Here is a 14409-nt window from a genome sequence, read left to right as displayed (position 1 = left end):
GCCAGCAGAGAAGTCCTTGCTGGCCCTGACGGTCACCACTGCGAAAAAAAGATTGGCCCTCTTCTCCTATACACTAAATATTCTCTAGTACGGACTCGTGTTTGCGCTGTCCAATTTGTCCTGATAACAGAAATTCCTCATTTGGGAAATGAGCATGGTACATGTCCTTTATGAACCTGCAAGTATGTTGACAAAATGCACGTGTAACAACACAATCAATAAAATACAAAAATATACTGTCCAAAAACTGTTTATATAACAAAAACTGCAATACAGGTGTATCCAAAAAAAATCACAACAGTAAAATACGTACAGTATTATAATGTTTATTTTTTTCTTTCTTGGGAAAACAATGTGTATTTTGGAAAGTTTTGTTGCATTCTTTGGTTTACGACAATGTTTGCCTGCGTGTCATACAGTTTTCTTGCTAGTTGCAAGTAACTGTCCCGTTGATCACCGATGTCTGGTAATTCTTGTGCATACTGAAGGATTTTTGTTGCCATTTGCATTGCTTCCTTGCTGGATGGTGGCTTGTAATCAGGAGTTGAATCGATATCTTGTTTTTTAAAGTTTCGTAGATTTGCGTCTTTCCGACTACAAGTGTCTGCTGGATGTTTTTAACTTTGTGTCCAGCCTCGCTCAAACGGATGCATTTCACCCGCTCCGCTCCAGTCATTACAGTTCTTCTACGTTTCGATGCCATGATCTACACGATGTAAGTGAATAAAGTTAAAATCCTTCACAATTACAGTAAAACGCACGCCAATAAAAAGTCACTGAGACGTCTTCGTTTCAAATCTGATGAATGAAAACGGCGAAGCGAACACGTTTCTTTGGTCATGTCGAGTGGGTGCTGCTTTTAAGCTCGTGCCGCATTCTCCAGGACGGAAGTGAATAAAGTTAAAATCATTCACAATTACATTAAAACGCACGGCAATAAAAACTCACTTACACGTCGTCGTTTAGAATCTGATGATCCAAAAACGCGAAGTGAAAAGCGTTGTGTCTTTTCCGTCGCATCGGGTGGGCGTTGCGTGTATTTAAGCTCCCGCGGCATGACGCCTCCATCCGGGTTACGGATAGTGGAATTTCCGCTTACGCAAGTTCCGGTAACACGTAATATCGTAGTCAAAATGTTAATGCATAGGTTTTTATTACGGGTGAAGGATATTCCTTTTCATAGAATTCCGGGGATGGGAATATTTACTGTATATGGTAAGGCATCGGTTTGGCGTACGGGAGACGGTGGTTCGAATCCTGCTTGGGGCAAAAAAATGAGCACATAACACCATCCAGTGCGTGTCCTTGGGCAAGATCCTTCACGCTAATGCCTACCTCATACAATGATGAGAGACAATAAAACGAATGACATGCCGGCTCAGACGTCGCCCGGCCAAACAAGGTCTGCGTCAGGTGCTGGGGAACCAGAGCACCTTGATGAAAAATGGGCGACTGGAACAAAGCGGAGATGGGCGAGATGCGACAACATGGCTCTGTTGGAATGCTACTACTCAAGCAACCCTAGTGAAAGGGGTGTTACATGCAGAGAATGTGGGCTAAATGGTTACTTCGAAACCCACAGTCACGGTTGACCACGAAACAACTAGTAGCTCAGTGTTCCAACATCCGCAAACGGCAACTGCTGTCACAACTTGAGATTGATGAGGTACAACGCAGGTTCCATGGTGAAGGGCCCCAGGCTGCCAGATCAGAGGAGGAGGTCATACCAGAGATTGGGAGGCAAGCCCCAATGAATGCAGATGATGAGATTGGGAGGCCAGCCCCAATGAATGAAATGCTGAGCGAGGCAGCAACTGACCTGAAATCTAAGATCATGGCGAGAATGAAAGCTGGGCAACCTAGAAACCGATTACAACGGCTATGTGAAGTACCACCTGAAAGTCTCATGGAAAGTGTGAATGCAGCACTGAGGGCGATCCCTACCGTAACGATCACGGAAACCAATGAGCTGATATACGCTTCAGCATCAGTGATCCTAGAGATGCTTGGCTATAAGAGCAACCATGGAAGCCATGAGATACGTTATCCACCATGGAAAAGACGGTTGGAGGCTAAGATCAAGGCGGCTCGGAAAGATGTGAGTCAATTGACGGAGGCCCAGAGAGGTGTGATGAAAAGGCCGATACCCGAGAGGTACATGCAGATGACCATACCTGAAGCACTCGAAACTGCCAAACAACGGCTCCAAGCCTTGTCCAGCTGCCTAAAGCGGTACACGAAAGAGAATGAGGCCAGACGAATAAACAGGCTGTTCGCAACACAACCTGCGAAAGTGTACGCTCAGTGGCAGGGTCCAAACAACAGAGCTGACCCACCAAGACTGGAAACTGAAAGGTACTGGAAAGGCATATGGGAGAGGAGGTTGCACATAACAGCAGTGCACAATGGCTGGTGAACCTGCGAGAGGAGCACAGACACCTCCCTGAACAGAACCCAGTTACCATAACATTGGCAGACATACAGGAAAGAGTCTCAGATATGAAGAACTGGACAGCACCAGGCCCAGACATGGTCCACACCTACTGGCTAAAGAAACTCACAGCACTCCATGAGCGCCTAGCAGCACAAATGAACCAGCTGCTGAGGGATGGGACTCACCCAGGATGGCTAACTGATGGGCGAACGATCCTGATCATTAAGGATCCCTCAAAGGGTGCAGTCCCATCCAACTATCGGCCAATAACCTGTCTCTCCACAACATGGAAGCTCATGTCAGGCATCATTGCGGCTAAGATAAGTGCACACATGGATCAATACATGAGCGAAGCACAGAAGGGCATTGGTAGAGATACCAGAGGAGCCAAACATCAGCTCCTGGTTGACAGAACAGTCGCACAAGACTGCAGGTCCCAACGTACCAATCTGTGCACAGCCTGGATTGATTACAAGAAAGCCTACGAACCAAGTGTAGTCATCCGAAATGATGTCTCCACAAAAACGTAGAGAGACTTCCGCGCAAGAAGGACCAACAGAATCAACATAGCCTGACTGCTGTGTTCAAAGCAAACTTGAGAAAAACGAAGTATGCAACCATGGTTTAAATCCACGATAGGCTGAGTACGAGTTTACCTTAGATATGCACTTTATAATGTTATATTGCTCTGTTTTGATTCCATAAAAAGAGCTGTTAAAGCAGCTGTTTTGTGACAAAAAAAAAATTCACTGTTGTTGATGGACAGTAATATTGTGTGAGAGATTATGTGTGAATAACTGCTCCAAGTGAAAAATGTTCGTGTAAAATTGAAAATTGAAATTGTTATTTCAGTAAATATTTGCATTTTGCACATAGAAAACACTGATTCATGATTCCATGTTGATGAGAGCATTAAAATGGGGAAAAATAGGACAAAAAATATATAAAAGGAAATTCAGGAACGATAAAAAATGCGTGAGTAATCACGATTAATTTTTTTGTTCATTTGAGTTAATAATGACAGTTGCAATTTTAATTAGATTAAATATTTTAATCGTTTGACAGCTCTAATATATATATATATATACACACACGCGCACACACGCTGCGTACAAGATGGGAGACAGCTAGTGATGGGTCCATGAGGCCTCAAGAAGCGTGTTGACACAATGACACACTGTGTTGATACAGTGTCGCTGACCACTGACACCTGCTGGACTTTCAAAATCCCTGCAGGCTTCCCACTTGACTGAACTTACTGATTTGATGTTGAAGTGTGTTCAATATCATTCACAACTATGCATTCATATTGTATTATTCAATATGTTTGAATAAGGTGAAAATTATGTAAATGAGGATGCTTGTGGGCTTTGTCTTCTCAAATTTTTATTCAGAAAAATAAGTTACTCTAGTGTTTTGAATTTCAGTCTGTTGCGTTTCTTGCATGCTATTTCCCCTGCTGTGGAGAACACACGCTCGCATGGCACTGGTGATGCCGGTGTATAGAGAAACTGCTTTGCGAGGTGGAAAAGTAGTGTGTTGGTCCTTCAATTATAACAGCGGGTCTTGACTGCGTGCAATTTTCCCCTCTGCCAGGTATCGCTGGACCTCAGGTACCCTCACTCATTATCCAAATGTTGCCACGGGTCTTCTAAAAAACCAAACCTAACAAATTTGGCACACAGAACAGTTGTCGAAAAACAAACTAATAATGATGAGTAACGTGCTCGATGTAGTTGCAGAGGTGCTTTTGTTGGTATATGATATTTCTGTTTGGCAAATTCGACATTTCACCTGCAATAAAATATGTGAATAGCAAACTGAGAGTTACCATGAAATTAATTTGAATTAGAATGGAATAAGACATGTCAAAGATCCGAGAGGCACTTGGTGAGACAAGGAGATTTGAATAAATACCTTATTCTCCAAAAGGAGATCAAAATGGCTTGACACGGCGGACATTTTACATTTCTCTGGGAGCTGCTCCATAATATGCTCGTACTGCAGCAACGTCACTCGAGTGAAGCGCACCTCAGCAGTCGATAATCCGCTGCTTTCTGATGTGCGTGCATGAGCGCGAGCATGTACTCATGGCGCCGATGCAACCCACGTAACATATCAAAGAAGCTTTGAACTATGACAACAGCTAAGTTTGCCTAGCCGACACGACGCTCTGAGTAAGACGGACACTTTTTTTTGATAATATGTGTGTTTTCCTTTTTGCCCAAATATATATTTTTATTCGAGCGAAGGTGAGGTCTGGCTTGTTTCGGCAGGCGGCATCCCGTCGCTCGACACACTTCCTCCCTGAAGAAAGAGGGAGAGAGTAATGACCATGGAAGGGAAATTGATATGTATCTGATTAAACGAAGCGGGTAACAAAGTACGAAACATTCAGGAGACGCCTGGAGTCGGAAAGACTCAAATCTACGAGACTTTGAAAAACAAGGAAGCGATTCTTACTCAGTCCGATTCTGGCAATTTCCATGCTCAGAGTGAATTGCTTGTGGCTCGAGTAAATGAACATTTCCTAGAATGGTTTGATTGTTATCCTGTTTAAAACTTTCCGCAAACTGGACCGCTAATAAGAGTCGGAGAGCAGTCAAATGTGTAGAGCGTGAACAACAGGGGGCTCAGTACACATCCTTGAGGAGAACCGGTGCTGAGTGTGATGGTGGAGGAGAATGTTACATTATTACTGGCATACAAAGACATTGTGCTATCTTCTTTGTTTTCTATTTCTATTTCTAACTTTTGGCAATAGAAAGCTGACTTTTACACAATATTTTCTGCTTCTCATTTGGCCCCCCCAGGAAAATAATTGCCCACCCCTGCTCTAAGCAGTCTTTCTCTCAGTGCATTATCCGCTGTTCCACAAACAATCCTGTCTCGCACTAATGAGTCTCTCAGAGTGTCAAATTCGCGTTTTGCTCAGTGTGTGTAGCTCTGCCAAGTACTGATCAAAAAATACTCCTTGCTGCTGGTCATGCATGAAAAACTTGTACCTTTCAAAGGTCACATTTTGTTTGGGCACAAAGTACTCTTCAAACTTCTACAGCAGTTCTGCCAAAGTCAAATTAGATTCATCCCAACGAAAACTGTTGTAGATGTCCAAAGCATCTTCTCCAATGACATGCAAAAGAATGTGAGCCTTCAGTTTTTCATCATCACCTCCTGCTCCACTCACTGCTAAATATATAGCAAATCTTTGCTTGAAACGCTTCCAGTTATCAGCAAGATTACCAGTCAGTTGCATGGAAGTAGGTGGACTTAACTTCTGCATGACAGCACAATGGGGTAAAAGTCAGCTTTCTGTTGTTGGTTATCCTCCACGTCGGGCACAAAATTCTCTTTTGCTGGTTTAAAGGCCAAGTGTGAAGTAAAGTTGGCCAACCATGTTTTTGAGTAATATCAATGGCTGAACAATTATAAGCATATTTCCGTGATTTTTTTTAACGCAACCCTTCCAGATTCTTTGTTTAACCCGTAGCAACGCCCTTGACAACGAAAATGCTTTTCTTCGGCAATCTTCGGAAATGACGTCACATGGAGAGATGCGAGGGAAGTCCTTCCATTGAACAGCATCGTTGCATTGCTTGTTGGTAAGATCCCACGGCGGTGTGTGGCGATGTGTTGTTCGCAATCGACAGAAAAATTGTGCCAGTGGCCAAAGGATAGCAGGGCACTTAAATGGACATCTTTTATTCGCACGAAGCAAATGAATTTCACGCCATCATCGACGAGTGTTCTCTGCCATCTCCACTTCAAAGATGACTGCTTTCTCAACCGGTCTGCTTATGATCAAGGATTTGCAAAAACGTAAGTGTGAGTTTTGGATAGAGGATTATGATTTTGTCAAACCATTGCTGCCAACTCTTGTGGAATGAAAAGTAGCATAGCTGCCAACTCTTGTGGAATGAACAGTAGAAGGTAGCGACGTTAGCCGAAAGCTAACTCGAGAAGCTAGCAACGTTGAACAGGAGAAGCTAGCGATAGCGACGTTAGTTTTCGGCTCGAGGCAAACCCCGACCGATGCTATTCATATCAGCGATGAGTAATAATGGCAGTCAGACAAATTGTTCTGTAAGTACATTTCAATAGGTTGGCAGCACTGCTTTGTTGACGAATGAACATGACACGTCCTCTTGGAAAACTGTGCGACTAGCCCATAGGCAGTGAACTGCTTTGTAGATTATATGCGGCATAATTACATGCCAATTATTTTAGTCTCATGACGTTCGTCAATGTTTCAATGTTTATAAATATGCTAGTTTTGGGATTATGTCATATATCATGCACGTCACTTCACGAGTTTTCATATCATATTAAATATACAGGTATGTGCAAGAAACTGGACTCCTTGGCCAAAAAGAAGAGCATGTCGATCCTGAAGGATTGGGTACAAAGTTTGAAGTGCCATTTGTACTGGTGTGCACTTTCCTCCCAGACACCGGAGGAAAAGAAGCAGAAGTGGCTGGCATGTGTGGACCACCAGCAGAACGTGCACGATAGTTGTTTACATCCTCCAATTACTAGAGAAAAAGCGTGGCTATTACGTGTTAACCCTAAATAAATAGAAATATTGTCATACCTTGTAAATTCATTTAAAGGTACTGAAGTCAATGTCGCAGTGGTGGAACTCCTGACAAAGACCATGTTTGTCAACGATGTCATGAAGATGTCTCACCTCGGACAGAGCAGTGGCGTGGAAGCTTTTCACAGTGTGGTGAATCACTTTGCCCCAAAGATGTACCACTTCTCGTACAAAGGAATGAATAGCAGGTGTGTTAAAGAAAACTGATATGCATGAAATGTAGACTATAGTGAAATGTAAAAATTTGAGATATAAAGTTATTTCATCAAAATTTGACAATTTTTAAAAAATAAGATAAGGCATTTTTTGTTCTATTCCACAATAATTCTTGCTGCTATGCATTATAATAAAAATGCTAGCAGACCACAGAAAGTGACAAAATAAGTATAGAACTGGTGATGTGTGTGTCGACCTGCAATTTCTGACAGCAGCAATGAACAAACCAGACCGGACAAGTCAACCGTTATTGCCGAGCACCAGACTAGATTCCTCAGGAAATAAAAAAAAATTACATTCCCTGTATTCAGTTGTCCTCATTTGTTTATTTTTATTCCAGTATTTTGTTGTGATAGACAACATTTCCACATTAACCACTCTAAAACCAGTCCAAATCACAGTTCTGGAACATTTCTCTGTGAAACACAGAGAAACACAGCTGACCTTTGTCCTGGTGGTGGAAAATGTGCCCTGATACAAGACACGGCGCATGCTGGGAGCACAACACGGTTGTCCTGACCAAGAAACTTCCAGCATCAGCGCATCCTGTGGCCCATCAAATGCCTTGCCTTTGTACTGCTGCTTGTAGGTCATCCATGCCACCTGTAATCCATATTGGTCTAGGCACACAGCATTGAGTCCAGGATGGTCGGTGATGCAGTCCAGCACCTGATTGAAGTGTTCCTGTCCTTGTCGACGTACAGTCACTCCTTCTTGAATTTCATGGCAGCAAACACATTCGACTGCTGTAGGCAATTGCTGGCATTTACCACAAGTACACCTGAAAAAAAAAAAATTACAAAAGTAAAATACTGAGCGATGGCACCATGAGCATAAATTTTATTGAACAAGTGTATTGCTCACAGTTGTCACTGTGTGGTAGCACCGCACTACGGTTCACTTACATTACGGAATGTCCTGCCATACTTATTTGTCATGTACTTGTTTATGATGATACAAATGCAGCGTGTTATACCGGAGACAAATTCCTTGTGTGTTCTACATACTTGGCCAACAAAGACTATTCTGATTCTGATTCTATACCCATCAATCAATAATTCTGTTGTTTATGAAAACATTTGATTCAAAATATACAAGTATATGGATGGAACACTGTACAAATTTAAAAAAGTCATTCCAAAAATCTCTCATGTACAAGTCAAAAAATGATTTGCTAAAAAGAATGCTCAAGTACCGAGTAGGCTAACTGCTTGAACATGAAGTCTGATTATTTTTTTTAAACAATGTCATCAGATAGACAAAAACCTCAAAATATGTGCACATGCCTGCATCTTCAAATCCTAAAAATAATACCAGCCTATATCTTACCAATCTTGATAGCTTGTCTCCATTCCATGTCAGGTCGTCTGGGCACATTGTTTGCATCCTGATTAGCGTCTGGCTCGTACATGTAAGGTCCAACATGTAAAATTCCAACCTCCTCTTCTTCATCCAACTCTTCAAAAACTTGGATATCCTCACTTGCGCTCGATCGATCGCTTGTATCGCTGTTTGAATCATTGTTTGAAATGCTTTGCATGTGGCCGTATGGAGCTCTGCCATCGCTGTTCTCCATGTGACGTGTCACTTCCGGGTTCTGCCCCTTTCAGGCTGTTACTTCGGAAAATCGATTATTTTGTCAAATATACAACATATAAATTATTTTTTCATGCTTTATTTGGTGGACAATGTTTAAGTACTTTCATTGTGACCCTATTTGGCATTTCATGAAATTACTTCACACTTGGCCTTTAATCTGTCCCGCGTCCTTCGTTTCACTTCCAGTTCAGAGCCAACGCATGCAGTAGCTAACTCCGCTAGCATGTAGCTTCGCCAATCACGCGGTCACTCACACGGCCGGGGACTCCAAATCCTCTCTCGCTTGTGCTTTCGTAGCTCTTGCGTGGCACACCTTTCCACTCCGAGGCTGCTCACGTCCACTTCTGACACCATGTGTTGTCTCTCGTAATATATAATAAAGGAGACGAGGCGTGTTGGATAGAACTCGAGGACCTTTTAGTTCAAGCTTGCACTCTCCACCACTAACTACCGTGGCATGCTGGGTAATGACGTTTTTGTTATTCTACTCATAACATCACAAACGTGACCCCTAAAGACGATATCGTGACATTCTACTTTCAAAAAATACATTGTTTTCTTCGTGTTCCAGAAACGAAATCAAACCCCGTCAAATGTCACAAGATAAGATGAAAAAGTCCACGTGAGGTGAATTTTTAGACAAGAGATAAAGGCTGGTTTTGAAAACCATACACTCGGTTTACAAATCCTTTACTGTACCTCCTCAGTTTGTAAAGACCAGATACTCGATCGTTTTCTTACAGTATTTGAAGTGAAGTAGGACTGTGTTGCTGACTGCAAACGTTTCACATTTAAATTTGCTTTTTTTAAGACAAAAAAATACATATGTACTTGATTTTGGGGTTCATTTATCTTCACAAGAACTGTTTTTTCGAATTATTATTTTTTGCTTCCACTGTTATTTGGTTTTGGTTTCTAGTGCAGCTTGTGTTCACACGGTGGTCTCGATATGTTATTGTTGATTTTTTGAGGGTCGTAAAAAATATTCTTTCAGAAGGTTGCAATGACCAACTCTGACCAGCACAAGACAGCAATTGGTGATTGCCGTACTAGGCCAAAGGAGGCTCTCCCATTTCAGAGCCAAGAAGAGACATCCACCAGGTCCAAACAAAGCTGAAGAGCAAACGTTGTGAATACACGATAATTATTTTCTGTCCCACGATCCCCAAAAAGCAGTAAAATGTTGCAAGATTAAGAAAATAAAAAACGCATAAAAACATATTTCGAGATATCTCAACTTTGGAACGCTTCTTGGTGCTATTCTGAGACCATTTCATTCTCCCTGGGTGAACTAATCATTGCTTGACCGCGAAGAAATAATTTTATAACATTATTTTAAATCCAAGCTACTGACGTGCATGGATGAGTTGGAGAGCTTTTATTTTGAAGGTGGCCAATGCCACGAATTGGCGATAGATTACCGTAATGCACAGTATCAACAATCGCTGTGGTGGCTGGCCTGACCGCACTGGGGCGCGAGGAGCGAGAGACACCCCACACCAAATTTTCTTGAATTTGTAGTCAACGTGCTTAAACCTCAACCCGGGGCGCTCACCATCATTTCGCTGGGCTAAGACATCTTTCGTTGAACCTTTGTGCCTCGGTCTACTTTGATGTTGCTTGGCCTATTTTAGTTTAGCTTAACCTGCTAACCCAGGGGTGGGCAATTATTTTCCCGGGGGGGCCAAATGAGAAGCAGAAAATATTGTGGAGGGCCGGGCCAAAAGTTAGAAATAGAAATAGAAAACAAAGAAGATAGCACAATGTCTTTGTATGCCAGCAATAATGTAACATTCTCCTCCACCATCACACTCAGCACCGGTTCTCCTCAAGGATGTGTACTGAGCCCCCTGTTGTTCACGCTCTACACATTTGACTGCTCTCCGACTCTTATTAGCGGTCCAGTTTGCGGAATGTTTTAAACATGATAACAATCAAACCATTCTAGGAAATGTTCATTTACTCGAGCCACAAGCAATTCACTCTGAGCATGGAAATTGCCAGAATCGTACTGAGTAAGAATCGCTTCCTTGTTTTTCAAAGTCTCGTAGATTTGAGTCTTGCCGACTCCAGGCGTCTCCTGAATGTTTCGTACTTTGTTACCCGCTTCGTTTAATCAGATACATATCACTTTCCCTTCCATGGTCATTACTCTCTCCCTCTTTCTTCGTCTTCCCCTCCCTCCCTGTGCTCTGCAACTTGAAGTAACTGTGCCACCTGGTGTTGAAATACCTGTCATTACAAGTCCAAACGAAATGAATGCAATCAAACCTTAATTGTGCACCAATCTTCGACGGGCCGGATTAAAAAGACCAACGGGCCGGACCGGCCCGCAGGCCGTAGTTTGCCCACCCCTGGTTTAGAGAAACTGAACTTACATTGGATAAGTGTTTCAGTATGTGCAGAGCAGCAGAGACCACTAAAGCACAAGCTAAAGAGCTACGAAGAGGAGAAACAACAGTGCATGCGATAAATAAAGAACAACGAAAGAAAAAGACATTTTCCAAACAAAAAGACCACAACGAAAAATCTACAGAATTTACATGTGGTCGATGTGGAGGCAGCCACAAGACAAAATCTTGTCCAGCATTTGAAAAATCCTGTAACAACTGTGGAAAGAATAACCATTATGCAAAATGTTGCAAAGCCACATCAAAACAGAAAGTTCACACAATTGAAGAAGATGACGATAACGAGGAGTTTATCGTGGATGTGGTACAAGCTTGTACAGCAGAAAAAGAAGAATGGATCGTGATAATAACAGTGAATGAGACAATTGTACTGTTCAAGTTGGATACATTTTATGGTTGTTTTTGTGTTTGTTTTGTCACTTTGTGTTTGTTGTTACGTCGTGTGGACCTGATGTGGACTTTTTTCAGCATTTTTTGGCCACGACATTCATCAAGGAGGAGACTCTGTGCTTGGTGGTTGCGCCTTCTCGGCAGCATGGGTATACCAGCACTGTTTTTGACTGGGAGGAATGTCGTCGCCATTTGACTGTCGTTGCTGGACAGTCCCGGGGCGCTTGTGTCTTGCGCATGTAATGGGCAGCATTTTTCACAGCCTCGTTTTGTTCAGCGGAGAGATCGGTGCTGTTGAACAGTCTGCGGCTGGATGGATCTAAGGCTCTAGGAGCCGACGATGAGAAGAAAGGAGCGTTAGTGCGGAGCGCCGATGCGGATTTGGAACTGGGAGTCGCGGCTTGGAGTTCGAAGCGGATTACGTGGGACACGAGAAGTGAACTAATCTCTTTTCGTCAATGGACGCCACAGCTTCGTGTTTGCTTTCAAACCTTAGCTTGTAGCAGACGTGTGCACATTTTCAGGATGACATCTCTGACCCACTGGTGAAAGGACACTTTGATCCTCTCCTCTTTCATCTATAACTGCTTCAGACAACAAAGTGTATGCAGAAAAGTGGTGAAGATTGCACGACTGTCTGTGTCCTATGTGTTGTGTTGTGTTATTTTTGTTATTTTGACTTCAAAATGGCGCTGTGAGAGTGGCTGCCTTTCCAGCAGCTCCGATATTTTGTTGTTCGACTTCTTCCTTTCATAACTTTGCTGCTGTGAATTGCAATTTTCTCCATTGCGAGACTAATAAAGGTTTTCGTAATATCTATGGAAGACTACAAAACACTGAAGACAAAGAGCAAAATTCGTCCTGTAAAAACTAGAGTGAGTGGATACACTGGAGAATGTGTTCCTGTTCGGATGCATTGCAACCTTCAAACACAAAGATCGGCAGATTAGATCACAGCTGCTGATTGTGGATATGAGTGTACAACCAATCCTGGGACTCAGTGCATGCACAAAGCTCAATCTGGTCAAATGAGTGTTTGTTGTGACATCTTCAGATGCGGAAAATGCTCAGAATGTACTCATGGAAGAGTATAAGGACTGTTTTGAAGGACTTGGATGTCTTCCTGGACTACATAAAATACGTCTCAATCAAAATGTGACACCTGTTGTACATCCTTGTAGGAAAGTTCAATTTGCGCTGCGATAAAAGCTGAAAGATGAATTAGCGCGCATGGAAAAACTTGGAGTCATCAAGAAAATTGATGAACCAACTGAATGGGTCAGCTCACTTTGGTTGTTGTACAAAAGAAAACAGGTGCGCTGAGACCATGCCTGGATCCTAGGGACCTAAACAAAGCCATCATGAGAGAACATTTCAAGTTACCAACCAGAGAAGAAATCATGGCACAATTTGCTGGAGCCGAATGGTTCAGTAAATTAGACGCTTCGTCTGGCTTCTGGCAATTGAGGCTAGATGAGGAGAGTTCCCGACTGTGCACGTTCAACACCCCAGACGGGAGATACAGGTTTCTTCGTTTGCCGTATTGTATCTTGTCAGCACCAGAAGTCTATCATAAGGCTATTCACATGATTTTTGAGCACATACCTGGAGTAGAGACCATGATGGATGACATGGGGCTCAACTCAAGAAGAACATGACGAAAGACTGAGACAAGTGCTAGACAACACGAGGGAGGTGAACCTGAAACTTAACAAAGAAAAATGTGAGTTTGCAGTGAAATCACTTACCTTCGTGGGCGAAGAGGGGGTGAAGCCAGACCCGAGAAAAACTTCAGCAATCAACAACATGGACAAACCAACCAACAAAGATGAGGTGAGAAGGTTCCTCGGAATGGTGACATATCTCGCCAAATTTGTCCCTCAACTGTCCACACAGTCAGCACCTCTCAGGAGTCTTCTTGAACAAAAGAACGAGTGTATGTGGTCCCATGAGCATGAACAATGCTTCCTAAAACTGAAAAAGATTCTGACAAGGGAGCCCGTGTTAAAGTTCTACGACCCGGAGAACAGCACCAGGATTTCGGCAGATGCATCACAGTTTGGTCTGGGAGCAGTGCTGCTGCAGCAACATGATGGGCAGTGGTCACCTGTCGCGTATGCATCGAGAGCCTTGACAAGCGCCGAGTCCAGGTACGCTCAGATTGAGAAAGAACTGTTGGCGAGTTTGTATGCATGTGAGCATTTCCATCAGTATGTCTACGGTCAGAGGTTTGAAGTGGAAACTGATCATAAACCCTTAGTGTCCATCATGAACAAACCCTTGAATGACTGTCCGGTACACGTACAGCGTATGCTAATCAGGCTACAAAAGTACGACGTGCACATGATATACACACCAGGAAAATACATGTACGCCGCCGACACCTTGTCTCGAGCAGTAGACAAAAGAAGAACATGCAGACAATGAGAAAAGCACAAAAATACAGGCATATGTGGACATGGTCGTGTCATCTTTGCCTGTGACTACAGACAGAACAGAACAAATACGGAAAGAGACAATCGCAGATAACACCATGAAAGAACTCAAGAGCACAATACTGAAAGGGTGGCCGGACAACAAAAAGAATTGTCCCGAGAAAATATAAGATTATTGGAATTGCAGAGCAGAGTTTACGGTGGTGGATGACCTAGTGCTGAAAGGAAGCAAATTTGTAATTCCATCCTCACTACGCAAACAAATGCTCCATAAGATACATGAAGGTCACCTTGCAGAAGTCAAGTGTAAACGTAGGGCGAGAGAAGTGA

The sequence above is a fragment of the Hippocampus guttulatus genome, chromosome 20 (assembly GCF_054856545.1).
Source record: "Hippocampus guttulatus isolate MCC_2025c chromosome 20, RoL_Hgut_1.0, whole genome shotgun sequence".
NCBI classification, from domain to species: Eukaryota; Metazoa; Chordata; class Actinopteri; order Syngnathiformes; family Syngnathidae; genus Hippocampus; species Hippocampus guttulatus.
Note: the sequence above shows the minus strand (reverse complement) of the source record.